General features: G+C 50.3%; 1 long non-coding RNA gene across 1 annotated transcript in view; it reads right to left on the reverse strand.

The window, feature by feature from the left end:
* Positions 1-8,137: 8,137 nt before the first annotated feature.
* Positions 8,138-27,562, reverse strand: part of LOC129402147 (uncharacterized) — a 54,795-nt gene continuing 35,370 nt past the window's right edge. Inside the window, exons 2-3 of the long non-coding RNA XR_008628566.1 lie at positions 12,695-13,171; positions 8,138-11,515 (exon numbers count right to left, since the gene is read on the reverse strand). This is a non-coding gene — a long non-coding RNA (uncharacterized LOC129402147). The remainder of the gene's footprint in view (positions 11,516-12,694; positions 13,172-27,562) is intronic.

Consider the following 27,562-nt stretch of genomic DNA (forward strand, 5'->3'; position numbering starts at 1 on the left):
CTTTTTTTTTCTCCTTATGTGAAGGTGGTGACAGCCACACACGTGTGCATGAATAGACCTAATCTCTTGAAAACCCACACAACCATCTACCAATGATAGGTTTCTTTTAAAATCCAAATATTTTTAGAGGTCTATACATTTAAATAATTAATATTATGTAGAATTATATGCTAATTCATTTTAAAGTTTAAATGAAATAAATACTATGTAAATTTTTATAAAGTTTTGGTGAATGTAAAATTTAGTAAGAGTAAAGAAAATTGCAAAATTTATAAAGGGAGGAATCTGAATACATCTATAAAAGTGCAAAGTATGTTTTACCCTAGGAAAGGGAATATTGACATTGTATTAGAAAATATTATCTTATCTGAGATAATTGTAGCCTACTTCTCCCTCTGGGAGAAACTGGCAGGCTTCTGAGAGTTTCCTGCCCACATGGTACAGCCTTGCAAGCTTCCCATGGTGTATTCATATGCTAAATCCAGTAACAAGCTGGATCCCATTCCCCTGACCCTGAAAGAGCCTCCAGTGCATTGGGAGGGCCGAGTTGAGAGAGACTTCTAAGATCTCAGGGAAAGGACGAATGAGAGGTTACTGAGCCTGCTCGAGAAATCGGTGATTAATGGGATTTCGTGATAGTGATTATCTTATATAGATATGACTTAGTGCCTGCATTAGTAAGTAAAAAATTATATTTATTATATAATTATAAGAGGGGCCTTAAGAAGCAGAGCCCCAGCATCCGAAGACCTCTGGAATCCAGCTACAGCCATGCTCAACACTCTCCACACATTTGGACAAGCCTTACACATGAAGAAACTGGCAGAGGAACCCAGGTATGTGGGACCTGGGGCTGAGACCTCCAAGCCTGCTTGGATAGGGACTGGGCCTTTTCCACCTAGATTCCCCCATTTACCAGTAGCTTGGCAGCCACACCCACAAACTGCCCCAGCACCATGTAATCCCATCAATAGCCAAGATCTAGAGACTGTAAAACAATGGTCGGGGAAGCGCATGGCCACATTTGCGGCTGCGTGAACTCATATAGCCTAGTTCTCCCTCTCAGAGAACCTGGCAAGGTACTGAGAGCATCCTGCCCGCACGGCAGAGCCTGGCAAGCTCTCCATGGCGTATTCATATGCCAAATACAGTAACAATGATGGGTCTTATTCCCCTGATCCTGAAGAAGCCTCCAATGAGGCACCGCTGGGAAGGACAAGTAAAGAGAGACTGCTAAAATCTCAGGGCTAGGACTAATGGAGACATTACTGGTGCCTGCTCGAGCAAATCAATGATCAACAGGATGACAGTGATGCAGTGATACAGTGATACAATTATAAAATTTTACAATTTATAAATTTTATAATTAAAAATTGTATAATGCTGATGTAAGACAAAAAAAAACAAACAAAAACAAACAACCCAAACACGAAAACCTCTAGGGATTTAAAAAAACAACAAAATAGAAAACAACAACAACAACACTTGATCAGACATGATACATTCCAGCTAAACGGGACGTCAGTTCATTATGAAAACGTATGAAACCCCTTAGCAAGCGTGGAGCAAAGGGACCTCTCCTACTCGGGCCCGGGCCTACCAACGCAGCCTGAGAGCTGGGTGTGGGACGAGCTCACTGTCCCCTCTCCCGGTCTCCCACCCTTTTCCCCCACGGGCACCCCCTTTCTGGACACAGTGCTCCCCAAGTGCTCTCCTCCCACTCCTGAAAAGTCATTCCAACTTCCTCCTCTCCCTCCTGCCTCTCCCTCCTGCTCCAGGGAACCCCTGTGCTGCCTCGATGACGCCCTTGGGGCCGCCGCCCCTTCCCAGGGCTGTACTGTTTTTCTCTGCTCAGTCACAGAGCAGCTGTCCCTGCCCACTGGGACTTTATCTCCCACCGCATCAGCTCTGAAGATACTGAGGGCAGTCAGTGTGGGCTCACCCTTGCCCCCAGGAACTGCCGTCCTGTGAAAGGTGGGAGAGAGTTCAGAGGTGAAGACAGCAATGAGACAGCGAGAGCCGATTCCTTTCGGGGACCTGACTATGAAGGGCCGTAGCTGTTCCCTGCTGTCTCTCCGACCTGGAACCCTCCGAGAGTCCGTTCCTCCTTCTCTTCCTTCTGCCCACTGCCCTCAGCTATAAAAAGACCTTCTCACCTCAGTTTTGGTTTGTGGCCACAGCACACTGTACCCAGGCCTATTTTTGGCAGTGCTTGGGGGACCATACGCAATGTCAGGGGGTCCATTCGGGGGCAGCTACGTGTAAGGCGCCTGCCTCGGCCCCTGTCCCACCACCGGTGGCCTCTTAACCACAGTAACGGCAGTTCACTGAGCAAGAAGCAGACGCCTTTCCACCTCCGCCGCTCCTCGGTGCTAACGAGCCCTTGGGAACGGGCTGTCGGCCTCTCGTGGGTTTTTCCCACTCTCTAGTCCTTCCGTCCCAGTACTCACTGTGTGACAGGGTCGCCAGCAGCCCAGATCTCCTCTTCCAAGCTTCCGGGGGGCTCCGGAGACCCCATCCTTGTGACAAGTGTCCCAGCCGCGAAGCCAACGTCAGAGGCGATTCCCATCAGTCCTGCAGGAGCAGTCCGTTGCGGAGACAGCCTGCCGCGGGGCTGGCCGCAGAGAGGGGGCTCGGCCCCCTCGAGGGTGCTCTCGCAGTCTCAGTGTGGGGCCGGAGCCACAGCACAGTGGGGAGTGCGCTCGCCTTGCACACGGCCTACCCAGGTTCGATTCCCAGCATCCCATAGGGTCCCCTGAGCACCGCCAGGAGTGATTCCTGAGTGCAGAGCCAGGAGTAACTCCTGAGCATCGCCGGGTGTGACCCAAAAAGCGGAAAGCAAAAAAGGTCTCTGAGTGCTGTGAGGAAGGCAGGACAAGAGGCAGCAGGAAGGGGCACGGCGGGAGGACACTCTCCCCCCACCCCCCGCTCTGTCTTCTCAGGAGTTGCTCAGGCGCAAGCCTGGGCTGGGACTGAAAGGCAAGCAGACTCGCTGGGAAGTTGGGGTCACACACCAGGGACATGCAGAGTGGGGGGTCCGCAGGAACAGTGAGCCATCGGCCCTGCAAAAGCCTGGCCCAGGGTCACGAGGCGGGGGAGAGGGACAGGGAGGCGGGCGGGCTCCGGGCTCACCCTGAGGACACGGGCCTGGAACCTCACTCTCGGTGACAAACACTCAGAACCTGTCCTAACCCTGGGTGCTAGGAGGAGCTGATTAAACAAGGAGCGATGGACTGTTAGCTCCTGAGACATTCCCCCATGTGGGCTCTGCTCCATCGAAAGGCCTCAGGCACCTCCAGGCTTAAAGAAGAGCGAGGCCCAGGGGCTACGCAAGGCTCCAACACAGGGCATGAGAGACACAGTCTCTCTCTTTTTTTTTTTTCTTTTTGGGTCACACCCGGCGATGCACAGGGGTCATTCCTGGCTCGTGCACTCAGGAATTACCCCTGGCGGTGCTCAGGGGACCATATGGGATGCTGGGATTCGAACCCGGGTCGGCCGCGTGCAAGGCAAACGCCCTACCCGCTGTGCTATCGCTCCAGCCCCGAGAGACACAATCTTAATCGTTTGTCATGACTTACTTAACCTGACTTCATCCAAGCTCTTTTTTAAAAAAAAATATTTATTTTTATGGGGGTGGAGGGCAGGGCCATACCTGGCGATGCTCAAGAGTGACTCCTGTCGATATAAAGTAACAGAATGTGAGACTTACACCCAAGAACAGTAGAGATGAGTACCAGGAGGATTACTCCACAGCTTGGAAGCTGGTTCACATGCTGGGGGAGAGGGCAGCTCAGATAGAGAAGGGACCACCAAGTAAAGGGTGCTAGGAGGGCCCACTCAGGATGGGAGATACGGGATGAAAGTAGACTATAGACCGAACATGATGGCCACTTAGTGCCTGCACTGCAGACCACAACACCCTAAAGGAGAGAGAGTAAAGAGGGAATCTGCCTGCCACAGAGGCGGGGGGCTGGGAAGGGGTGGGGAGGTCATAGGGAAACTGGGATCACTGGTGGTGGAGAACAGGCACTGGTGGAGGGATGGGTACTCGATCATTGTACGACTGAAACGTAAGCATGAAAGTTTGTAAGTCTGTAACTGTACCCCATGGTGATTCATTTTATAAAATTTTTTTAAAATAGAGTTACTCCTGGCTCTGTGCTCAGGGATCCCTCCTGGCGGTGCTCGAGGGACCATATGGGAGCCAGGAATTGAACCTGGGTTGACGTTCTGCAAGGCAAGTGCCCTCCCCACTGCACTATTGCTCCAGCCCCTGGTTTTGTCCAAGTTCTTAAAACTTTGTAGCATCTCTGTAGATGGGGCATTCCGACAGCCATCGAGAACAACGTCCTGTGAAGCTGCCAGAGTGCCCACGACCCGCAGCTTGATCCCCCTCGTCCCTGCTGCGGACACCCTGCTTTCTACAGAAGTGCCCTCATCGTCCATGAAACGGGGAAAGAGGGAGATGCTCTCTTGAGGGTTCTCATGAGAACCTGAGGCGCTCACAGCAGCCAGCACTGGACTCCTTTGGTAACCGTGGCTCACACCTACCAATAGTTTAAACATGATTTAGTAATGACTGACCATTGTGATGCAATTCCTCACAGGCTCCTCCCTCAGCCCGCTTTCTTTTTCCTGGCGTCTCCTTGGCTGCCTTGGGGTTCCGATCACTCACAATGACACGGCTGGTGACCGACGGGGGAGGGGCCACAGGCTGACACCCGCCTGATGGATGGACGCCAACCACCCACGTCTCCCCCTTCCCCCGTTTCATGGACGATGAGGACAGGGGCCTCGAAAGCAAGGGGTCCGCAGCACGGAAGGTGGGGAGCAAGCTGAGGGTCGTGGGCACTCTGGCAGCCTCACAGGACGTTATTCTTCATTGTTTGTTTTTGGTTTTGTTGTTGTTGTTGTTGTTGTTGTTGTTGTTGTTTTGCTTTTTGGGTCACACCCGGCGATGCACGGGGGTTACTCCTGGCTCTGCACTCAGGAACCACCCCTGGCCATGCTCAGGGGACCATATGGGATGCTGGGATTTGAACCCGGGTCGGCCTCGTGCAAGGCAAACGCCCTACCTGCTGTGCTATCTCTCCAGCCCCTTGGTTTTGTTTTTGTTTTTTTTTAGTGATGATCGTGTCTGCGTCCCACTGCCCAGCGTAGCTTGCCCAAAGACGCGTTTCTAAGTGCAGCAAGAGCACAGGGACAGAGAGCAGCCCGGAGGCTTTCACTTTTAAAGCGTTTCCAAGCACCCTGCCCTTCCCCAACGGGCCCTTTTGCCTTTTATGGACGAGCACTGGGCTCCGGGCAGAGTCAATAGCGCTTCCTGTCCCAGGGAAGGGCTGGCTCCTGGAGGGCCCCCTGGGTCCTTGGGGAAAAGCCGGGAGGAACTCTGAGCTGGTGGGGACCGAGGGCGGCGGCAGCTGAGCCAGCAGGGAAACACATGGAGGCTCTGTGGTGCGGGCTGAGGTCCCAGAGGCTCTGCTGGGAAAGTCAGCCCCGCGCCAGACACACAGTCCCAAAGAATGGCAGGTCGAGGGCCGGGGAGAAGGACCTGCCCAGACGCGACGCCTGTCTCCCACTGGCTGCTTTGAAGACCCAAGAGCTGCCGGAATTCCCACAAACTGGAGACCTCCTACCTCACAGCAGTGGAGACTGGCAAACCAGACCCAGCCAAGTGGATTCTGCACCGACTGAACTGCGGGTGGAGTCGTCAGGGGGCCGAGGGCTCACGTGTGAAGGGGGTGACAACATGAAGATGTGTTTCCCTTCCAAATCTTGACACTCTGTCATACTTCTAAGCGTAACAATAAAAACATTATCTGCTTGTGATAGGGTTGTTGTGCCACTCTTTTACTCAGCTAATTCTGATGCGTGACTTTTGTGAAATCTCATCCATGGTGGGAATAAAATAAACCCCAGCTGTACCCTTAATCCCTGGTATTTTGACATCGTGATAGTATGACAATTGCAAACTGTTAACTTGACTGAAATCTCTGTGCTGAGTGGATTAAATCAGAAGTCTCCCCCAAGAAGGAACGGCGTCTGGACTGGCAGGTTGTGTTTGTTAACTGAATGTAAAGTGTGCAGACATGCCCTCACAGACTCATGTGTCTAAAGCATACGCAATTAGGAATTAAAGGAGTGACATGAAAAAACACAGAAGGGTTTTGTTTGGGGGCCACGTCCAGCAGTGCTCTGGGCTTAGTTCTGACTCTGAGCTCAGGGATCACTGCTGGCAGTCCCCACTCCTGGCCACTCTGGGGACCACGTATGGTGCCCAGGATCGAACCCGGGTCAGCCAGGTGCAAGGCCTACCCATTGTCCTATCTCTCCAGCCCCAGAACACAGGCAGAAGTTCCTAATCTTTCTCTTCCCTGTGAGAGTCATTTGCCTGCTAAGGAAGCATGGGCACAATAGTTGGAGACCAGTCTGCATGTAAATAGGACTTTCCCATGTTACATACAAGCAAAGTGAGACATAAGGGGGGGAGGTCTCCGTCAGATCGCGGGCTGCTGGCCTGTGGGTTTCATCAGTGCCCTTCTGACCGCTCTTAGCTCTCTCCCTTCTCAGGCTGCATCTCCTGGACGCTGGGATATTAGCATGAGTGTCAAACTTGGTGTCCAGGCGTGTTCTGGCCTGATCAGCTGAGATCTTCAAAATAGTAGGAACCAAATTGCTCCCTTTATTCTTGAGTCAGACAAAAGTTTAAGAATAAATTGATAATTCATCCCCTCAAGCCATGTCTTTTAGCATATTTTTTTGTTTGATAGTTGTCTGGGAGCCACACCGGGCTGTGCTCAGAGGTCACTCCTGATGGCCTCGGGGACCATATGTGGTCCCAGGGCACCAACCCGGGGTGGCCATGGGCAAAGAAGATGCTGTACTTGCTGTTCTTTCTCTCTGGCCCAAGCTCTCTTTTTAAATCTAGAAATGTAAGAGGAGAAACAGACAGACAGACACACAGAAAGAGAGAGAGACAGATACAGAGAGGCACAGAGACAGAGACATAGAGAGAGAGAGAGAGAGAGAGACAGACAGACAGACAGACAGACAGACAGAAAGCACCTGCCATAGAGGCAGGCAGGGGTGGGGGGTGATGGGAGGGACCCTGGGGACACTGGTGCTGGGAAATGTGCACTGGTGGAGGGACGGTATTGGAACACTGTATGACTGAAACCCAACCATGAACATCTTTGTAAGGGTCTATCTCACGGTGATTCAATAAAATTTTTTAAAAATCTAAACATGAAATCCATACACTGAGCAGCATGACTAACACTGAGTAAGCGTGGAAATGAAAATGGAACGAAATTTAAAATCACCTTTACAGAGGTTGGAGATATAGTGCAGCGGGGGAGGGCAGTTACCTTGCACATGGTCACCCCAGGTTTGATCCCCGATATCCCATACGGTCCCCTGAACACCACGAGGTGGGATCCCTCAATGCAGATCCAGAAGTAAGCCCTGAGCACTGCCAGTTGGGGCCCCCAAACTAAAACTAAATAAATAAACAAAAACTCTTTATAAGAAGGAATATGATTAGGAAATGGCTGAAAGTCCACATGATTCATTCTCTGAAAGTTGCAAAACAGTGCTGAAAGGTTTCAGAAGTCTTAAATAGGTAAAACTGTATCCTGCATGTGTGCATTGGAAGACATTATCACTAAGATTAGTAGTGCCATCAAATTCATCTGCAGATTCAATTTAGTTCCTCTCAAATCCCAACTGACTTCTCAAAGGAAATTGACAAGTGTGTGCTAAAAGTCATATGGGAGTTTCAAGAACAATCAAAACACTTGAAAAAGGAGAACAAAGTTAAAGAACTTACATTTCCCAACTCCATATTAATTTGTGGTAACCAAAATTTTTTTTAACAATTGATTCAGTTTTGTAAATTTTAATAGAAGAGCTAAAATGAAAAAACTGAAGAAAATGTAGCTGTCAGTATTTGTGGCCTTGCCTTTCTTAAGAATACTTACATATTACTCCAAAGGCAACCAATTAAAAAGTAATTTTAATTCAAATTAAAAACCTTTGTACTTCAAAGTAGAGAGAATATAAGGATAGTACACAGAATAAAAGCAACTTTTGACAAATACTATGCATGATAATTGACTTTTCTGTAGAATTTTTATTGAAATTTTATACCACAATAATTTAAAAGACAATATAACAATGTTAAAAAGCTAAAGAACACATGTTCTAAAATGGATTAAGGATTTAAATAGACATTTTACCAAAGAACATATATAAATGTCCAATAGATGTATTTAAAATGCTCAACAAGACTAATTGTTAGAGAACTGCAAATAAAAAGTCCAATCAACATCAATTTATAGTCACCATGTTAACTATCATAAAACAACAATAAGCAAGCAAAATGAAGTCAGAAAATAACAAACATTTGTGTAAATGCTGGGAAATTGGGACCCCTATGCATATCTGTGGGGAATATAAACTGGTACTTATATCCAAAGTGACCACTATGGAAGGTGGCATGGCGATTCTTCATAAAGTGAAGCAAAGAATAACGGGATCCAGGAATTCCACTTCTAATAATGCCCACAGAAGGGAGCGATGCTTGTGCAGGTACTTGCTCCTGTGCCCACCTGTGGAGCAATACCATTCCCCGCTGTCCAGTGATGGAGGAGAGTCACAGGTCAGCACCGGCGTGGAGTCGGTATTCTTCACTTAGAAAGCAAATTCCGGGCCATGGCAGACCACTACTTTTCTTGCCCGTGCGAGGCTCCAAGTTCGATCTCTGGTAACCTCCCCAGCCCCACCTGACCTCTGCCCTAGCCATCCCCCCAGTTCTGGCACGTACTCCAAGATGGATGAACCCCGAATATATTATGCTACACAAAATAAACCACTTACAAAAGAACAAAGGTCTGATTCCACTGACGGAGGAGGTCGCTAGCGATGTGACCAGAGGCAGAGATGCTGACTGGAGTGGCGGTGGTGAGGTCCTGGAGGCCAGGGAGGATGGGAGGGCACTGAGTGCGGACAGTTTCCACCCGGGAGAATGGAGAAGGGTGGTAGGACCGACCCCGCTGTCACACAACAGTGCGCTTAAACTAGTTTAAACGTCCGTGTTTATGTTCTGTGTACAACATACCAAGTAAAATAGTACACGAAAGGTAACAAAGAGAACTCAATTAAAAGTCAAATGTCTGAATCTGTATCTCTCCCGAGAAGACATACATGTCCGTGATCGCCAAGTCCACGAAACCGTGCTCAGTGCCACGAATCGCCAGGGAAATGCAAGTAAGAACTGCAGAGAGCCAGCTCTTCACCGATGCTAGAACAAGTCTCTCGGGAAGACGGGGCAGAGTCCAGGGAAGCTGGTCTAAGGACAGTGACCTCAGGACTGAGCCACCAAGCAGGGGATACAGAGGGTCCATCCAGGATACTGGAGATTTGATGGTGCCCTTGAGGTGGGAACCACATGCCCCTGATGCATGATACTTGCATTTTTGAAAACCAGAGATTCCCAAATTTATTAGTCTTACCGCCCCTTTTCAGGACAGAAATCACCCACGCGGCATTCCCAGATACCTCCCTTCTTTACAAGAACCAACAGAAACCACCCCCTCCGTTGCACCCAAAGCAAGACCCCCGCCCGGGTAGCTCCGGCACTCCCTGCAGCGCCGACTGCCAGGAGTGAGTCCACTATTTGGCTTATTGGGACAAAGGGCATGTCCACACATTTCCTAAATGATAGGAATCGACAGGTTTGCAAGTAGCTTTCACCCAGTGACTCACTGCGAATACTCTCTTCACGCGTGAAGGTAAACTAAAACACCTGAGTGGGCTGCTTCAGCTGTGCTCCGAGAAAAGGGGGTGCCCTGGGGGCTGGAGCAATAGCACAGCGGGTAGGGCATTTGCCTTGCACACAGCCGACCCGGGTTCAATTCCCAGCATCCCATATGGTTCCCTGAGCTCCGCCAGGGGTAATTCCTGAGTGCAGAGCCAGGAGTAACCCCTGTGCATCGCCAGGTGTGACCCAAAAAGCAAAAAAAAAAAAAAAAAGAAAAGTGGGTTCCCTGATCAGCACTACGCACGCTGATACTGGACAGGGAACGTTAACGAGGTGATGGTTTTGGGAACAGAGCTATCTTCCCCTCAAACCCAAACAACACATATGTTATGTGTTGCCTGTGATAAATTGTTATTTTAAAATAAATTAATAATGATTTTTTTATTTGGAGACCACACTGAGCTGGGTTGAGAGCTGTCTCCTGGCTCTACACCCAGGAATCACTTTGGCAGTGCTCAGGGAGCCACAGGCGGTGATGGAGACCACAGAGGGCCAGCAACTCGCAAAGCAAGCACTTTCGCCACTGCACTATCTCTCCAGACCTGGTATTTTTCCCAAGTGTTTGCTTTCCATTTCAAACATGCCTACTATTAATGAATGTAACCAGCATTTGAAAAACTTCCAGGGATTCACAGTAATTTTCAGAGTATGGAGAGTTCTCAAGACCAATGTGTCTTTGATCCTTTGATGCCCGTAAGATGGTTTTTTAGAGCCATCTTTTTAATTCACTCAAATAATATACATTTTCAGCCTTCTGGTAATGTTTCTTCATCTTTTTCTCACTATTAAAAGTTTTTCAAAAAAATTTTTTTTAATTAAAAATAAAAATAAGTAAACGTTTTTCATTGTAAGAGTACCCATCGATTCTGAATTTCCAGCTCTAATTCGATTATCTTTTGAATAAAGATAATTGCCCTCCTTCCCTTCTTAAACATCTTTGTTCTCTGGATGACTGTGATAACCACCATTTCCCTCTCTCCTCCATCTGTCTGCCTTTCCCTCCATTTTGTTTGTTTCTTGTGCCTATAGTTAGGAGATGTTCAAGGTTCCAATTTGGGGGATTTATTTTATCATGGTTTTCCCCTGAGTTTCTCATTCAAATTTTTGGTTTCCATTGGGGCGCATATAATAGGGATTTCAGAATCTCTGTTTCTCTCTGGGGCTTGATGGCCCTATTTCCAAATGCATATATTTATATGTATATATGCAATATTTTTTATTTACAGTTAGATGATATGGTTAGAGGGTTGGGGGGTCACACCCAGTAGTGCTGAGGGCTTGCTCCTCCTTCCGTACTCAGGGATCACTCCAGGCAGTGCTTGAGGGACCATCCGGGATATCAGATTAAATCTGGGTCAGCCACATGCAAAGCAAACACCTCCCCCCTGTGCTATCTCTCCAGGCCTACAAGAGCCTTTAATGATGCACTACTGCATCCCACCACCACCAAAGTGTCCCTGACCGTCCAGAACTGGCTCACATCATCTCTAGTCTGACTGCTGACCCCTTCCCATCCTCCACTGTTTGTTGATCAGTTTCGGAGCCCAGGGGCCAAGGCGTCTTCTCGGGAGGCCGTCTCTTCCCTGGTTTTCTCTCTCCGTTCCTCCAGGTTGGTTCTGAGGCCCTTCCACGTCTCCCGGGAAAGGAGCCCAGTCTCAACGCGCGAACTTCTCCGCTTGCATTCACCTGAAACTAAACGCATGATTTATTACCGGTTAATCGGGGAGGGATGAAAAGACGATGTAAACAGTCGTCGGATGGAAAGGGTGGGAAACTGTCATGGTGGTGGGGTTGGTGTTGGAATGTTGAATGCAATCAATTCATGTGCACAACCTTATGAAAATTAAATTTAAGAATTAAAAGAAAAAGAGAAAGAGACAGTGTTGAAGGGGAAGCCCTCCCAGCCCTCTCCGCCCCTCTCTTCCTGACTGCCTGTCTGGAGCAGGCGCTTCTGAGTCCCCGCTGGCCCCTCGTGCTCCCTGCTCTTGCCCCTCCGGCACACGCCATCCTCTCGTCTGTGACCTGCTCCCAGTCCGCCTCCTGTGCCCGCCAGCGATGCGTCCAACACACACACAGGCCTGCCGCCACCCCGGCCCGGAGCATTCTCTCACGCTCCCTCTCCTCCCCACAGGGCCCCCCGGGCTTCTCCCTCTCCGGGCTGCACACACCAGCTGAACCCCTTCGCCGCTCCGGATGGCAACCCAGGGAACTGCCATCTGCCTTTCCCCCAGCTCTGTCTCCTGCCAGCCCGACTCACACGCCACGTCCTGCTCATGTTTAGTGCTTCCCTGTGCCTGAAGCGGGCTGGGGAGCTTGTTCTGAGCATCCAGCCCGAGCGTCCAGCCCGAGCGTCCAGCCTGAGCATCCTCCTGCAGGTCTGTTCTTTTTTTTTTTTTTATTGACTCGCCGTGGGATCCAGTCACAAAGCTTTCATGTTTGAGTTTCAGTCATACAATGATCCAACACCCGTCCCTCCACCAGTGCACATTCCCCAACACCAATGTCCTCAGTATCCCCTCCTTTCCAGCCCTCCCCCTGCCTCCATGGCAGACAGTTTCCCCCACACTCTCTCTCTACTTTGTGGAACAATGGTTTGCAATACAGATACTGAGAGGCCGTCACGTTTGGTCCTTTATCTACTTTCAGCACACATCTCCCATCCTGAGCATCCCTCCGACCACCCTTGACTCAGTGATCCCTTCTCTATCCCAGCTGCCTTCTCCCCCTGCTCATGAGGCAGGTTGCCAACCATGGGGCAATATTCCTGGCCCTTGTGGCTGCTGTCCTTGGGTGTTAATCTCATATTATAATATTTTATACTCCACAAATGACTGCAGTCCTTCTATGTCTGTTCCTCTCTTTCCGACTCACTTCACGTAGCATGATACTCTCCATGACCATCCACTTATAAGCAAATTTCATGACTTCATCTCTCCTGACAGCTGCATAGTATTGCACTGTTTCTTCAACCAGTCGTCTGTTCTCGGGCACTCGGGTTGTTTCCAGCTTCTGGCTGTTGTGAACAGTGTGCAGGTCTGTTCTTGGTCATGCATTCCAGGTGTCTCTGAAAGCTCACCATTTTCCAGAGGGTCTCCTTTTCTCCAGCCCACACAGGTGATTTAGTCCATCTCGCTACCCGCTGTAAGCTCTCACTGCCGCAAGCTCTGGCCGCACTCTGAGGTTCCGCGTCCACCTCTCTTCGGGAGCAGGGTCAAGGCCACCAGACGCGCAGCTGGAGAAGCTGAGTGCAGGAATGTCGGCCCGGTGCTCTTCTGCTTTCTTGATCAACCGAGGGCCAAGTGTTTCTCACCACGGCTAAATTAAGAGCGACTGTTGAAATGCTTTGTCCTAAAGAAAAAAACAGGCACAAAATCCATCAGTCTGCTGCTATAGAGGAAATGAAGTCTGTCCCTCGATGAGCGCCCAGGCATGGTTCCCTGTAGCTGTTGGTGTTTGGGGACTGCCGCTGGCAACACTCAGGGCTCACTCCCTGCTCTGTGCTCCCAGATCACTCCTGGGGGGCTCGGGAACCCTATGGCACGCCGGGGAAGAAACGCAGATGGACCACATGCAAGGCAAGCGCCCTCCCCACTGTGCTATCTTTCTTCGTGTAGGTGGGCAATGCAGAGAGGTTCTGCAGGGAGGGGAGGGAGGGGGGAGTACTGGGTTCAGAGAACTGGTGAGTGAGACCAGAAGAATCAACCTGGAGAAAGGGGGCGGAGAAAGGGGCATGAGGAGCAGGAAAAGCCAATGGAAAAGATTGTGGGAAAACTGTGCAGAAACCGTGCTAAAGAATAGTCCGCTTGCTGCCAATAAGGGACTGCAAGCAAAAAGAAATACAGGAACGAGAGGAAACCCTGGCAGGATGCAGCTTCACAATCCCTCGCAGGGTGCAAGCCCATGCCCGCTTCTCCATATTGTCTCCGCTCAGCCAGCCAGCGGCTCCCAGTGCCAGGGAGGTTTTCTCGGCAGCCCGTCCAGGTCAGAAGGCCAGCGTGCCCACACTGCAGTAGGAAACTGTCCTTTCCGTACATTTGCACCATCGCAGGAGGAAACACAGCGGACACCCAATCGTTTGGCAAGATTGCTCCAGTGACTGAGTTTGGTTTGAGACACGGATGGGAGGGATGCCTAGAGAATGGCGACTGCCACGTTCAGCGTTTTCCAACTGGTCTGCTCATAGAGAATTTTAATAAGACCCAGTGCCAAAAGTCAGCCATCTTCAATGTCAAAATTCAGAAAGAACGCTTGTTCCAGAGACATGAGTGGTCAACATTACAATTTGCAGTGACTTGGGGAAAGGTTGCCAGAGGCATCATTTAATCACAATTTTTAAAATTTCAGCAAGACATAAGGCTTGAGCTCAGAATGCCCTCTTTCTAGAAGGGAAGGCTTTCTCTAGAATTAGAACTTATATTTGCTTAGAATAAACTGAGTGAGTAAAGTACATGTAAAATTTGGGGGAAAAGTGTTAGAGGTTGATGTTTCATAAGCAAGCTAGTTTTTCTTACTGGCCTTCTTTAGTATCTGCCTGATACTGAATACATCACGGTAGTGAATCATTTTAAAGTCAGAAGGATGGTCAAGAAATTAAGTACTTTCGGGGCTGAAGCAATAGCACAGCAGGTAGGGCCTTTGCCTTGTACTCGGCCAACCTGAGTTCGATTCCCAGCATCCCATATGGTCCCCTAAGCACCGCCAGGAGTAATTCCTGAGTGCAGAGCCAGGAGTAACCTCTGAGCATCGCCAGGTGTGGCCCAAAAAGAAAAAAAAAAATTAAGTACTTGGTAAACACTTCATTTTTAAGATACTCCCCTTCGCTTAGGCACACGTTGGCTTCATATCAGAATTCTTAATCTCTGTGTGTCTTTGTAGCCTCTTAAAACAGGATTGCTGAAGAAGAGCTCAGCTCAGCCTGCCACGTGCTGAGAATGCCGTCTGGGACCCTACAGACCGTGCCACGTGGGATGTCTCTGTCCCGTGAGGAGCTCCGAACGGTTTAGTGGCACCTGAGGGAACACGCACACACCCCTCTTTTTTTTTTTTCTTTTTGGGTCACACCTGGTGATGCACAGGGGTTACTCCTGGCTCTGCACTCAGGAATTACCCCTGGCGGTGCTCAGGGGACCATATGGGATGCTGGGAATCGAACCAGGGTCGGCTGCGTGCAAGGCAAACGCCCTCCCCGCTGTGCTATCGCTCCAGCCCATCTGTCTTTGCGACGGGGCTCACCCCCAGGAGGTGGACTCGGGTGCTACTAAGTTGCATTTCTCAGCGAGCCCATCAGCGAGACAGACCGTCTGACCCACGCAGAGTCTCTCAAGAGTCAGACACCACTTCTCGGGGGAAACCCGGGGCCAGAACGATCTCATCCCCATCAGGCTCCACACACTCAGGAGGGGACCCAGGAGGGGAGTCCAGCCGTCACATTCCTTTATAGCACGGAGGACACCGCGAGGGAATCGCAGGACCAGGGAGAGGGAGCGAGTGGGAGGACACATGCTTTGCAAATGTGAGGCCCAGGTGTCCTGAGCCGCACCAGAAAGCACACCCCGAGCACTGCGCCAAGAGTAGCCCCTTCCCAGTACTGCTGCGTGTGCCCCTCCCCCAGACAGGATGACTACCCAAACCATTTCATTTCAGTCTCTCTCTTCACCCCAACAGCATTTCAGGGCTGCTGGATGCTGCCTCCCAACGCCCTTCACTTGACCCGGCCCTGGGTGTGAGCCTGCCAGGGAACCACGGGAATCAGCGACGCTGTCACAGCACAGGGCCACTTGCTCAGCGGCCAGCAGCCACCAGGCCTTGCTGACGAGAGGACACGCCGTGCTTCCTTCCCTCCCGGTGCCCAGGCGTGCAGCCGATACACAGCCTCTGCACAGTCACTCAGGGCAGCTCTGACCAACAGCAGCAGCTGCGAGGAAGGGCCACGGGCTGGCCACATGCCATGGCGGGGAAGGGGAGAGGTCTTCTCCAACACGCCAAAATAAATTATAATTTCAGGGGGCTGGAGTGATAGCACAGCGGGTAGGGCGTTTGCCTTGCACGCGGCCAACCCGGGTTTGAATCCCAGCATCCCATATGGTCCCCCGAGCACCACCAGGAGTAATTCCTGAGTGCATGAGCCAGGAGTAACCCCTGTGCATCGCCGGGTGTGATCCAAAAAGCAAAAAAAAAAAGAAAGAAAGAAAGAAAGAAAGAAAGAAATTATAATTTCAGTTTTCCTTTAAGACGCAGTTGAGGAATGGAATTGTGAAAAATAATTTCACTGTTCATCGATGGGGAATAACACAATGAAAATGACGTTTACTGGGCTTCCACACGGGCCACGCAGCAGTGGTTGGACCTGCTAGAAGGCCCCTCCCAACGGCCTGGAGTAGGCTCCGTGCTGACGGCCTCCTGGCAGCCTGTGTGTGGTTCTGGTCACCTGTGGAGAGGCAGACAGCCACGTGCCAGCACAGACACGCTGTGCCCTGGCTCCGCTTCCGCTCTCAGCACTTCCCAGTTCTCCAGACAAGGACATGTGGTGCTTGGCCTTCCCTTTCTGACTTACTCCACTTGACACAGAATCCTTAGTGCCATCCGCATTGCTGAGAGCTGCAACAACGCTTTACCCAGCAACGCTTGGGGCTCCTGGAAGGGAGACGACAGGGTCAAGGAAACGTGACAGTTTGAAAGTGGTGTAAGAGAAATAGTCACGTTGGTTTGACATTGAACTATGATTATGCGCTTTGCATATAGGTTTGTTCCCCAGCCTCACACGGGCCCCCAGCACCAATGGGAGTGGCCCCTGAGCACTGGCCCGGGAGCAGCTCCTGAGTACTGCAGGGTGTGGTCTCAAACCCCATAAAAATGAACAAACAAGATAAAAGGAAAAGATATAAAAATAAAATATAAGTATAAAAATTAAAATCCTAGTATTATGTCAATCAATGCAGAGAAAGCTTGACAAGATCCAATATACTTTCTTGATTAAAAAAAAAAATCCTTTAAAAATAGGGGTTGAAGAAACCTTCTTCAAGATAGTAATGCCCATCTAAAACAAATCTTTATCCAGTATTATTCTTAATGGTGAAAAACTTAAAGCCTTTCCCAAGGTAGCAATGGATAATTATAAAACAAAACAAAGCAATAGATATCATTATTAATGATCAGAAGATCAGGCACAAGAAAAGGTTGCCCACTGACTCCACTTGGGTGAGATAAAAGAATCAAAGGGAACCATATGGAAAAGAAGAAGTCAAACTATCACTATTTGCAAAGCACATGATGATATACAAAGAAGACCCTAAAGATTTCTCTAAAAGGCTCCTAGAAACAGTAAATCAATATAGCAAAGCAGCCGGCTGCAAAGTCAACACAAAAATCTACCACATTTCTATATGCAAATAATGAATTGGAAGAGAAAGAGATCAAAGAGTCTATTCCACTTAAAACAGTGTCCAAAGGGGCCGGAGTGATAGGACAGCGGGTATGACGTTTGTCTTGCACGCAGCCGACCCAGGTTCGATCCCCGGCATCCCATATGGTCCCCCAACACCGCCAGGAGTAATTCCTGAGCATCACTGGGTGTGACCCAAAAAGAAAAAAAAACAGTGTCCAAAAACATCAAGTACTTAGAAATCAACTTAAAAAAAAGATGTGAAATATATACATCATGAAAACTATGTGTCATTTATGAAAGAGATAGATGGGTTTAGGAAACGATAAAATACTCCAAGCTTATGGACTGAAAGAATCAATGCTGTTAAAATTACCATTCTACCTAAATTATTATGTATACATACATATATACATATGTATATATATACATATTCAACAGAATCCCATTCAAAATCAGATGACAGTAACTTTGTAACTTTCCACAATAAAAAATTAAAAAAAAATCAGATGACATTATTTAAGAACTTAGAACAGTCAATAGCAAAGTTTGTATGAAATCATGAAACACCCTAAATAAACAAAGCCACATTGAGAAATCACCTAACTTAAAAGAATACTATAAAGCTCTAGTTATCAAAACAGCATGATGGAGCTGGAGCAATAGCAACAGTGGGTAGGGCATTTGCCTTGCACACGGCCTACCTGGATTGGATTCCCAGCATCCCATATGGTCCCCTAAGCACTGCCAGGAGTAATTCCTGAGTGCATGAGCCAAGAGTAATCCCTGTGCATCGCTGGGTGCGACCCAAAAAGAAAAGGGAAAAAAACAGCATGGTATGAGAATAAAGCTAAACTCTGACCAGTGAGTGGGTCAGAATCAAGTGCCCAAAGACAAATCTGCAGAGCTAGGGTAGACTTGTTTTTAACAAGAGAGCCAGGGATATGGGATGGAGTAAAGATGGCCTCTTCAACAAAGGATGCTGGGAAAACTGGACAGCCACGTGTTTAAAAAACGAAGCTGGGTCCATATCTCCCACCTTACACACGAGTCAATTCAAAGTGGATCAAAGAGTTTGAGATCAGATCGGATCAGAATCCATCAGGTACGTTAAGGAAAATATTGGCAGGACTTTCCAAGATCTGGACCTGAAAGGTGTTTTCAATAACATGATTTTGTTGGCAAAGGCAACAGAAGCAAAAATAAACAAAGGACTGTATCAAATTATAGTTTCCCCACCTCAAAAGGGACATGAGCAGGAACTAAAAGGACACCCAAAAGAATGGGGAAAGTGCTGTCACTTGACATGTCAGATAAAGTTTTACCATCCAATATAAACAAAGAACTCACAAATATAAACTACAACAACAAGAAACCCTATGAAAAATGGGGAGTGGAGGAGCCAGAGAGGCAATGCAGAGGGTAAGGCCTTTGCCTTATACACAGTCAACCCAGAGTCCATGCCTGGCACCCAGAGGGCCCCCTGAGCCCTGCCAGGAGCAAGCCCTGAACACAGCCAGAGGCGGCCCAGAAACAGACAAAGAAATGGGGAGAGGAAATGAACAGATACTTCTCCAAAGAAGAGAGATGAGTAGCCAATAGCACACGAAAAAGTCATTTTCACTTATTATCAGGGAAATCCAAAGTAAGCCAATGAGATATCAGCTCACAGCATGATAGTGGCACATATAAAAAAAAATTGGAAACCATCTGTGTTGGCAGGGATGTGGTGAGAAAGGAACCCTCATCCAGGGCTGGTGGGAACGTTGTCTGGCTCAGTCCCCTTGGAAACAGCATGGAGATTTCTCAGAAAAGGAAGGATGGAATCGCCACGACCCAGCAATTTCACTTCTTGGTATCTATCCCCAGGACACAAAAATGTCCATTCAAAAGAGCATGCGCACACTATTACTCACCGCAGCACTTACCAAGGATGTGGAATTTTAAAAAAGAAAGTTCTCTGGTTAAATGACAAGGAATGGACTGAGCCAGAGCCGTGTTATCAGCAGGGGACCCTTCGCAATGATTGACAATAAATGATGTTAATTATGGTTCACAATGGTATGAATAGGAATTGGCAGGGAATGATACTCCAGAGTTCAAAAGACATCAGGATCAGAGATTGAGGGAATGTAGAGGAAAAAGATGCTTGAGTTGGGGAAACACACAAGAAGGCAGAGTTCTGGAGTTAGAGAAGGCTTTGTAATTGGAATTTTAAAAACTGACGTATATTGGGGCTGGAGCGATAGTACAGTGGGGAGGGCATTTGCCTTGCACGCAGCCAACCAGGGTTTGATTCCCAGCATCCCATATGGTCTCCCAAGCACCACCAGGAATAATTCCTTTGTGAAGAGCCAGGAGTAACCCCTGTGCATCGCCGGGTGTAGCCAAAAAAAAGAAAAAAAAAACCTGACATATAACTCAAACATAAATATAATTTATATTTATATAATTACCTATAAAATATTTTGTTTCAGGACCAAAAATAGAGCAAAATACGGGCTGAAGTGTATGCTATAATGCCACAGACTCATGTTTGGTCCCAGGTACCCCGTGGTCCCCCAGCACAGAGGAAAGATAACTTTGAACTATGAACCAAAAGTAGTGGCCTTGATGTCAGCCATGTCATATATACACATATGTACAGAATGCAGTGACTTTTAGTTTAGCCACAGGTTTTTAACCATCATCATGATCTAACTCCAAAACATTTCATTGTCTCTTTAAAAAAAAAAAATCCAGTCCAGAGTGGTGACCCCGTACTGTCCTCTCCCCAAGCCTCTGGAGAAGGAGATTTGAACCCAGGTTACAAGTGTCCCCCGCCGAGCCACACCGTGGCCCTTTGGATCTGATTGGAGAGCATTATCAACTCAACAATGACCCCCTTAGGGCCTGGGGCAATAGCCTAGCGGGCAGTGCGCGCGCCTTGCATAAAGATGACCTGAGTTACTGACCTGGGTTGATGACCTGACCTTACCCATGGCCGGCCCAGGTTCCATTCCTGACACCCCGTGTAGTACTCTGGGCCCTGCCAAGAGTGACCCTTAAGCACAGAGCCGGGAGTACGTCGCCCTAAGCACCTCTGGAGGTGGTCAAACTGTGCCCCCCCTAATAAAAAAATTCATCTCAACTTTTTTTCAAAAATAGGATAAGAAAGTAGCACTGTAGCACTGTCCTCCTGCTGTTCATCCATTTGCTCGAGCAGGCACCTATATATAAAATTACTTACATGCATATTGTTAAACATTTTGAAATGAACTTTACTTTCTTGTATGGCTCCTTATTGATGGTTACGGTGACTATTTTGGAACAAACATGGTGACTGAGGTCATTTATAACTATTGGTCTTTTTACATAGCACATAGTTACATAGTTACGAGATTTTTTATTTTTTTATTTTTTTGCTTTTTGGGTCACACCCAGCGATGCTCAGGGGTTACTCCTGGCTTTGCACTCAGGAACTACTCCTGGCAGTGCTTGGGGGACCATATGGGATGCCGGGGATCGAACCCAGGTCGGCCGCATGCAAGGCAAACGCCCTACCTGCTGTGCTATCGCTCCGGCCCCATAGTTACGAGATTTTTGTTCAAGAAAGTAGAAAACAGGAAATACAACCCTACAATTGTCTTTGAGGCCAGATTTTAAAAAAATAACCAAACATAGGGGCTGGAGAGATAGTAGGGCACTTGCCTTCTACATGGCCGACCCAGAGCTCGATCCCCGGCATCCCATATGGTCCCCCAGGCAAGCACTGGCAGGCGTGTAGCCAGGGCTGTCCTCTGAGCATCAGTGGGTGTGGCCAAGTTTAAACAAGGAAGGGAGCCACCGGGAAGAGCTCTCCCTTCCCTTGGCACTGCTCGCACATTCCACTTCTCCTGGCCCCCGTGACTGGGACCGTGTGTCCCCCTGGCAGTGACAGGGGTCTCCAAAGTCAACAGAGGCCTTCGGGTGCCAGAGGAGACGAGTTTACCCTGGTGCAGTACAATGCTGGGTCCGGCTCTGTGGGCCTGGCAGGGCTGACCGCTGTGAGGGAGCCGTCCAGCTGGAAGAAGCCTGAGCCCCTGGCCCCAGGAATCAGGCCTTCCTCAGTCTGCCCAGACAGTGCCGCGGCTTCCCAGGGCGAGTTCCCTGCAGGGTGAGTCAGGGGCTCTGACCCGGACACAGACTGGAGCTCTCGACCCGGCCTTGGGCATTAGTGGGATTATCTGTCAAAGGTCACTGACGGGGCATACGGTGAGCCTTTGTCCTTGATTGCCCACTGACTTTTTGGTGAGGGGAACCACCGTGAATTCAAAGTCTATATAGATCTAATAGAGTCCTATATTTACATATCACTGTATCACTGTCATCCCGTTAGTCATCGGTTTGCTCGAGCGGGTGCCAGTAACGTCTTCATTTGTCCCTGTCACGTGCTAGTGTAGCATATATTTATAATATATATATATTTATATTCTAATACAGGTTTTTTGGTTTGGTTTGGTTTTTTTTTTTTTTTTTTTTTTGCATTTTGGGTCACATCCAGAGATGCACAGGTGTTACTCCTGGCTCATGCACTCAGGAATTACTCCGGAGTGTTCGAGGGACCATATGAGATGCTGGGAATCGAACCCAGGTTGGCCATGAGCAAGGCAAACGCCCTACCCGCTGTGCTATCGCTCCAGCCCCCACCACTTATCACTTGTCATCCCGTTGATCTTTGATTTGCTCAAGCAGGCGCCAATAACGTCTCCATTTGCCCCTGTCGTATGGTAGTGTAGCCCAGTGGTATCTGGTACCAGCCCCCACACAGTTTTATATTTAAAGCATACAGCAGGAAGTGCAAGATTGAGACGGTTGATATTAGGCAGTTTTCTTAGAGGAAGTCAAAATGAAAACAGAAATTTCAAATCCATCAGAAAAACAAATAGTAAAAAACTAACTGTATTAAACCTGCGTATTCGGGGGACGGAGTGATAGTACAGCAGGTAGGGTGTTTGCCTTGCATCCCATATGGTGCCCTGGGCACCCCCAGGAGTTACTGCTGAGTGCAGAGCCAGGAGTAACCCCCGAGCATCACCGCCTGAGCATTGCCAGGAGTGACCCAGAAAGCAAAATTATTTTTAAAAGACATGCATATTTGTGACAATAGTTTCATAAGCATAAATGCCTGTCTTAATAGGCTGGAGTGTACAGTGTATAGGGCGCTTGCTGTGCACGTGGCAGACCTTGGTTCGATCCCCAGCATCCCACGGTCCTCTGAGCATCACCAGGGGTAACTCCTGAGTGCAGAGCCGGAAGTAACCCCTGAGTATCGCCAGAGATCGTCCCCAAACCAAAATAAATAAACAAACATATACATATATATGTAACTGGATATCCAATAGGTAAAGCCTGCTCTGAAAAGTTTAAGTTACAGATGATCTTGTCCTCCTCAAAATATTTTTTAAAAGATATCTTCAGGGGGGAGGGAGAGCACGAGGTCAGAGCCTGTACTTCATTTGCCTTGCACACAGCCAACCCTGGTTCAGTTCCCAGAGCACCACCACGAGTGATCGCTGAGCACAGAGCCAGGAGCAAGCTCTGACACCTCTGTGGGTGGTCCCCAACACCCCTGAACTTTTTAATTTGACTTAAGTCAGAAAGATATTTCTGTTGTATTATTCAAAGCAAAGTACTGGGGGGCTAGAGCAATGGTGTCAGGGCTTCAGTGCTCTCTTGCACCTGGCCGACATGGCATCATCCACCCAGTCAGGAGTGACCCCTGAGTACCGAGGGTGTGGCCCCCAAACAAAACAAAGAGCAGGAGTAAAGAATGGGGGCTGGAGAAATAGCCCAGAGGGTAAGACACTTGCCTGGCACGCAGCTGACCCAACTCCAATGCCGGGCTCCGCCCTGAGCACAGTCTGGGGTCACTCCTTACCCCAGAGCCACGAGTGGCCCCTATGCACCTCTGGCATGACCTCAAAACCCAAACAACCCCCCGTCCCCGCAAAGTGAAGTCTGATCTGTCTACAAAATAGAACTTGGAAATGGAGGTGTTTTCTCACCCTTGAAGGGGCCATTCCACTGAAAGACTCAGAACGCTAACTTCCCTCCCTTTGTTTTTGTCTCAAAAATGACCAGTTTGGATTGGTCTATGACAAACTTGTCTTCCTTCCATAAATAAAATCAAAGTCTTACACTAAACTACTACGGGCTGGAGCGATAGCCCAGTGGGTAGGGTGTTTGCCTTGTACGTGGCCGACCCATGTTCGATTCCTCTCCACCTCTCGGAGAGCCCGGCAAGCTACCGAGTATCGAACCTGCACATCAGAGACTGGCAAGCTCCCCGTGGCATATTCAATATGCCAAAAATAATAACAAGACTCACAATGGAGATGTTACTGGTGCCCGGTAGAGCAAATCGATGAACAACGGGACGACAGTGACTGCTACAGACACTATAATATCCAAGCGTGAGTGTGCGGTGCTGGATACCAGCTCCGCAGGCTGAGCACCTTGCACGCAGGCAGCCCAGGCTCGAGCCCCTGCACAGCGAGGTCCCCTGCACACGGACACCGGGGCTGGGAGTAGCCCCTGAGCCATGCTGGGTGTGGCCCCAAACGGAGCCAGGCCAGTCGAGGCCTGATTCCAGCGGGGCTATCTCAGGGTCCTGCTGCGGAGAGGTTGGCGCGTGCCCTCGTCCCCACCACCAGGCCCGGGCCCCGTGTGGCGGGAGGGCGGGCTCCAGGGTGCGGGCAGAAGAACCAGGGTGCCCTGACCAGCGGCAGGGGTCCAGGATGACCGTCGGGAAGGAGAGGGTCCGCATTCTTTCAGCCGTCCTCTTGACCGAGCTCGTGGCCTTGTTTTATTTAGCGAGACCGCAGCCAAGATGGGCAGTGCTCCCCCTAGTTGTCACAGCGCGGGTGTCTCCGGCTGCCACGAGGGACCTCCCGGGCGCGAGGTGAAGGAGCTGGGCCCACGCTGTCCCGGGGAGGCCGCTCCTGGGCCCTTCTCCGAGAGCTGGAGGACTCAGCCTCCCCGGGGCCCACACCGCCAGCCTCTGACCCCTAGCACAGGCCAGCTAGTGTGGCCTTGCCGGTCACCGCCCAGGCCCCAGTCTGGACGGGTCTATCTCACGGGCACTCACGCACTCCCCAGATGGACTCCGATTGCTCAGAAAAGGCCTTTTCGCTAATCTTTTATCAGCCGTGGGTTGAGCTGGCGGGGCCAGGCGCGGATCAGCGCCGGGTGATTATTTCGGAGAAAGCAGATCTCGCAGCCGTAGGAAAGGTCCTCTGGGGAGACAGAGGGGCCCCGGGTCGCCCACACGCAGGGAGGCTGCTGGAGCCCGGGGTGGGGCCGAGCCCGCCTGTGTGTACGTGTGTCTGTGTGTGTCGGTGTGTGTGTCCGTGTGTGTATGTGTGTCCGTGTGTGTGTCCGTGTGTATGAGTGTGTATGCATGTCCGTGTGTGTGTGTGTGTCCGTGTGTATGTGTGTGTGTCTGGGGGGGAAAGTGAGCCAGGGGGCCCGGCAGCCAGGGGCACCGGCCTCGGCAGGACACGCCTCTCCGGCCTCCTCGGCGGCAAACACCAACTTCCAGGGGGCAGACGAGCCAGGCCCCTCGCGAAAGCAGGCGCAGTGGTCTCTGCCGCCTCCCCCAGCCCCCCTGCCTTAGGAGACGCTGGGACGAGGGCGACAGGAAGTGCTCGGGAGCACTGGCCGAGCACAGCGGCTTCCTCTGTCCATCCAAACACAGGTCGGCACTCGGCCACTTCTCTCCTGGGAGAGAAAGAAGGCAGAGCTGGGGAGAGCTGACCGAGAAACCTTTGTCTGTGTGTGTGTGTGTGTGTGTGTGTGTGCGCGCACACACTCATGTGTCTGTTTCTGTGTGTCCGTGTGTGTGTGCGCCTGTGTGTATGTGTGTCCGTGTGTGTGTCCGTGTGTATGAGTGTATATGCATGTCCATGTGTGTGCCTGTGTGTGTGTCCATGTGTGTATATGTGTCCATGTGTATGAGTGTGTATGCATGTCCATGTGTGTGTGTCCGTGTGTATGTGTGTGTGTCCGTGGGGGCTGGACAGCAGTGCCAGGGTCAAACCCAGCCCCCCACCCCCACCCCATCCTTCTACCCCCGTCTCCCGCTTCCCGAGCCTCGGGGCTCCCCCCGTGCCCCCGTCTTCCTTTTGGATGACTTGCCTCAGCTCACACAGGCTCAAATCCTGCCCAACTGAAGTCTTTCGCACATTTACAAAACCTGACACTTCTGTTGGACTCTTGTGTGTGCTAGATTTTTGTTTCCTTTTTACTTTTAACACAGAGGGAACAGGGGATGAAAGATCTGTCTCCTCTCCTGACGAGAGCACTGTAGTGGAGTAAGTACCTCCTACACGAAGGGAAGGAGCAGAGACTGGGCAGAGTCCAGTGTTTCCTTTGTGGCCGCCGGCCTGCCTTCGAGCCCTGAGCCCCACCGGGAACGAGCCCTGAGTACAGAGACAGGAATGAGCCCTGAGTACTACCGACTGTGGCCCTCACACCAAAAAAGAACAAACAAACAAAGAAAATCCGTAAACACACAACAGAAAAACAAAGAGCTAGCCCGGGCGCCGGGCGCTGTGTAAGAGCCTGTCGGAGGTGGTTTTCTGTCTGTATTTCTAGGGCGAGAGCTGGCCAGAGATGTTTGCTGGGGTGGGTGAGAGGAATGGACGGAAGAAGAAAGACGGGAAGGCGCACAGGCCTGGCCTCCTGAGCCTCCCAGTGACACTTTAACCCGTCCCTGGGCCGCCTTTGAAGTGCAGCTCTTCACTCCGGCACCGTGTTTACTCTCGCAAGCTGCTCGGGGATCACTGAGGTCGCCAGAGCAGCCACGACATCTGTCCTGCTGAGTCAGGTCTCCCCTTTGAGATCTGCCCAGGGTCACTGGGAGGCCACACAACGTGGCGATACTGACCACAGTCACGGGGCTTTCTCTGTCCCGAGCTCTTGCCTCCACCAGAGCAACAAACCCCAACACCCAGCCAGGCGAGAACCGCCAGCACCTGCTTCTGGACTCCACGGCCTGTGCCAGAAACGACAGAGTCGAGATCTGCAAGTGGGTTTGCAGCAGAGCTGCCTGCTCGGGCCAGCGGGAGTTTCCGAGTGGGGAGGGTGTTTGCCTTGCACTCGGCCGACCTGGGTTCGATTCCTCCATCCCTCTCCGAGAGCCCGGCAAGCTACCGAGAGTATCCCGCCCGCACGGCAGAGCCCGGCAAGCTACTGAGAGTATCCCGCCCGCAAGGCAGAGCCTGGCAAGCTCTCCGTGGCGTATTCGATACGCCATAAACAGTAACGACAAGTCTCACAATGGAGACGTTACTGGTGCCCGCTCGAGCAAATCCATGAGCAACGGGACGACAGTGCAACAGTGCTACTGTGCTGTTTCTTTTATCTTTGCCTATTTACCTATTGATTTTGGTTTGAGGTCCACCCCTGGCAGTGCTCAGGGCTTACTTCTGGCTCTGTGCTCAGAGATTACTCTCGGAGGTGCCAGAGGGGCCCTCTGGGGTGGCAGGGATCTCGAACCCAGGTCGGCCACATGCAAGCCAACCCCGTCTGCACCGACCCACGGCTCTGGTTCCCGACATGTCGTGATTAAGTCTGGGTGGCGCCGGGAACAAGAGGGTTCCCAGAGGTTTCTGGCTGTGGGTGGCACTGGAGCCAGGCGGAGAGAACGGGAACACCTCCCAGCACCAGACTCCGGGGACTAGAACCCCGCTTAGGGCACGCGGCTGAACTGAATTGGCTTCGACGTGGGCCTCATTAACCACTGCAGTTTGGTCCTTTCCCTGTCTGGTGGTTCAGTTCATCCATCAAGGACCCGGCGGTTCAGTGCTCAGGAGCCAGTCATGTGCGGCCAGCAGTGCTGTGGGGTCTCACCGTGGGGCTAGCCCTAAACCCGCAGCTGAGCACATGCAAAGCACATGATGTGGATCGTGAAATCTCTCCCTCCGCAGCAGACGCCATTCTACCGCCTCCTCCATGCAGGCCTCTCTGCTGCTTCTCTCTGCCAAGTGGGCTTCTGCTCAGCCCACACACCCAGGACTTGCACCTTGGACTTGGGTCAACTTTAGTGGCCTGGTGCATGGCGGCGGCTGGCTTCCTCCCCCTGATTATTTCTTCCTCGAGTTAGAAGTTACTATCCGGAGTCATCAAGAAGTTACTTGCTCCAAAGCTGCAACTCAGGAGTGGCAGAACCTGTGCTAGTTTATCATTCTGGGGCCACAGTTTAGCCACTGAGGTGAACTGCGAAGACCTCAGCCAGCAAGACCTGGCATGAACTGATGTGAGGTCACCGAGTCCTTCTATGTATCACTGTCATCCCGTTGATCATCGATTTGCTCGAGTGGGCACCAGTAAACGTC

This window comes from Sorex araneus, chromosome 2, assembly GCF_027595985.1.
Source record: "Sorex araneus isolate mSorAra2 chromosome 2, mSorAra2.pri, whole genome shotgun sequence".
Taxonomy (NCBI): domain Eukaryota; kingdom Metazoa; phylum Chordata; class Mammalia; order Eulipotyphla; family Soricidae; genus Sorex; species Sorex araneus.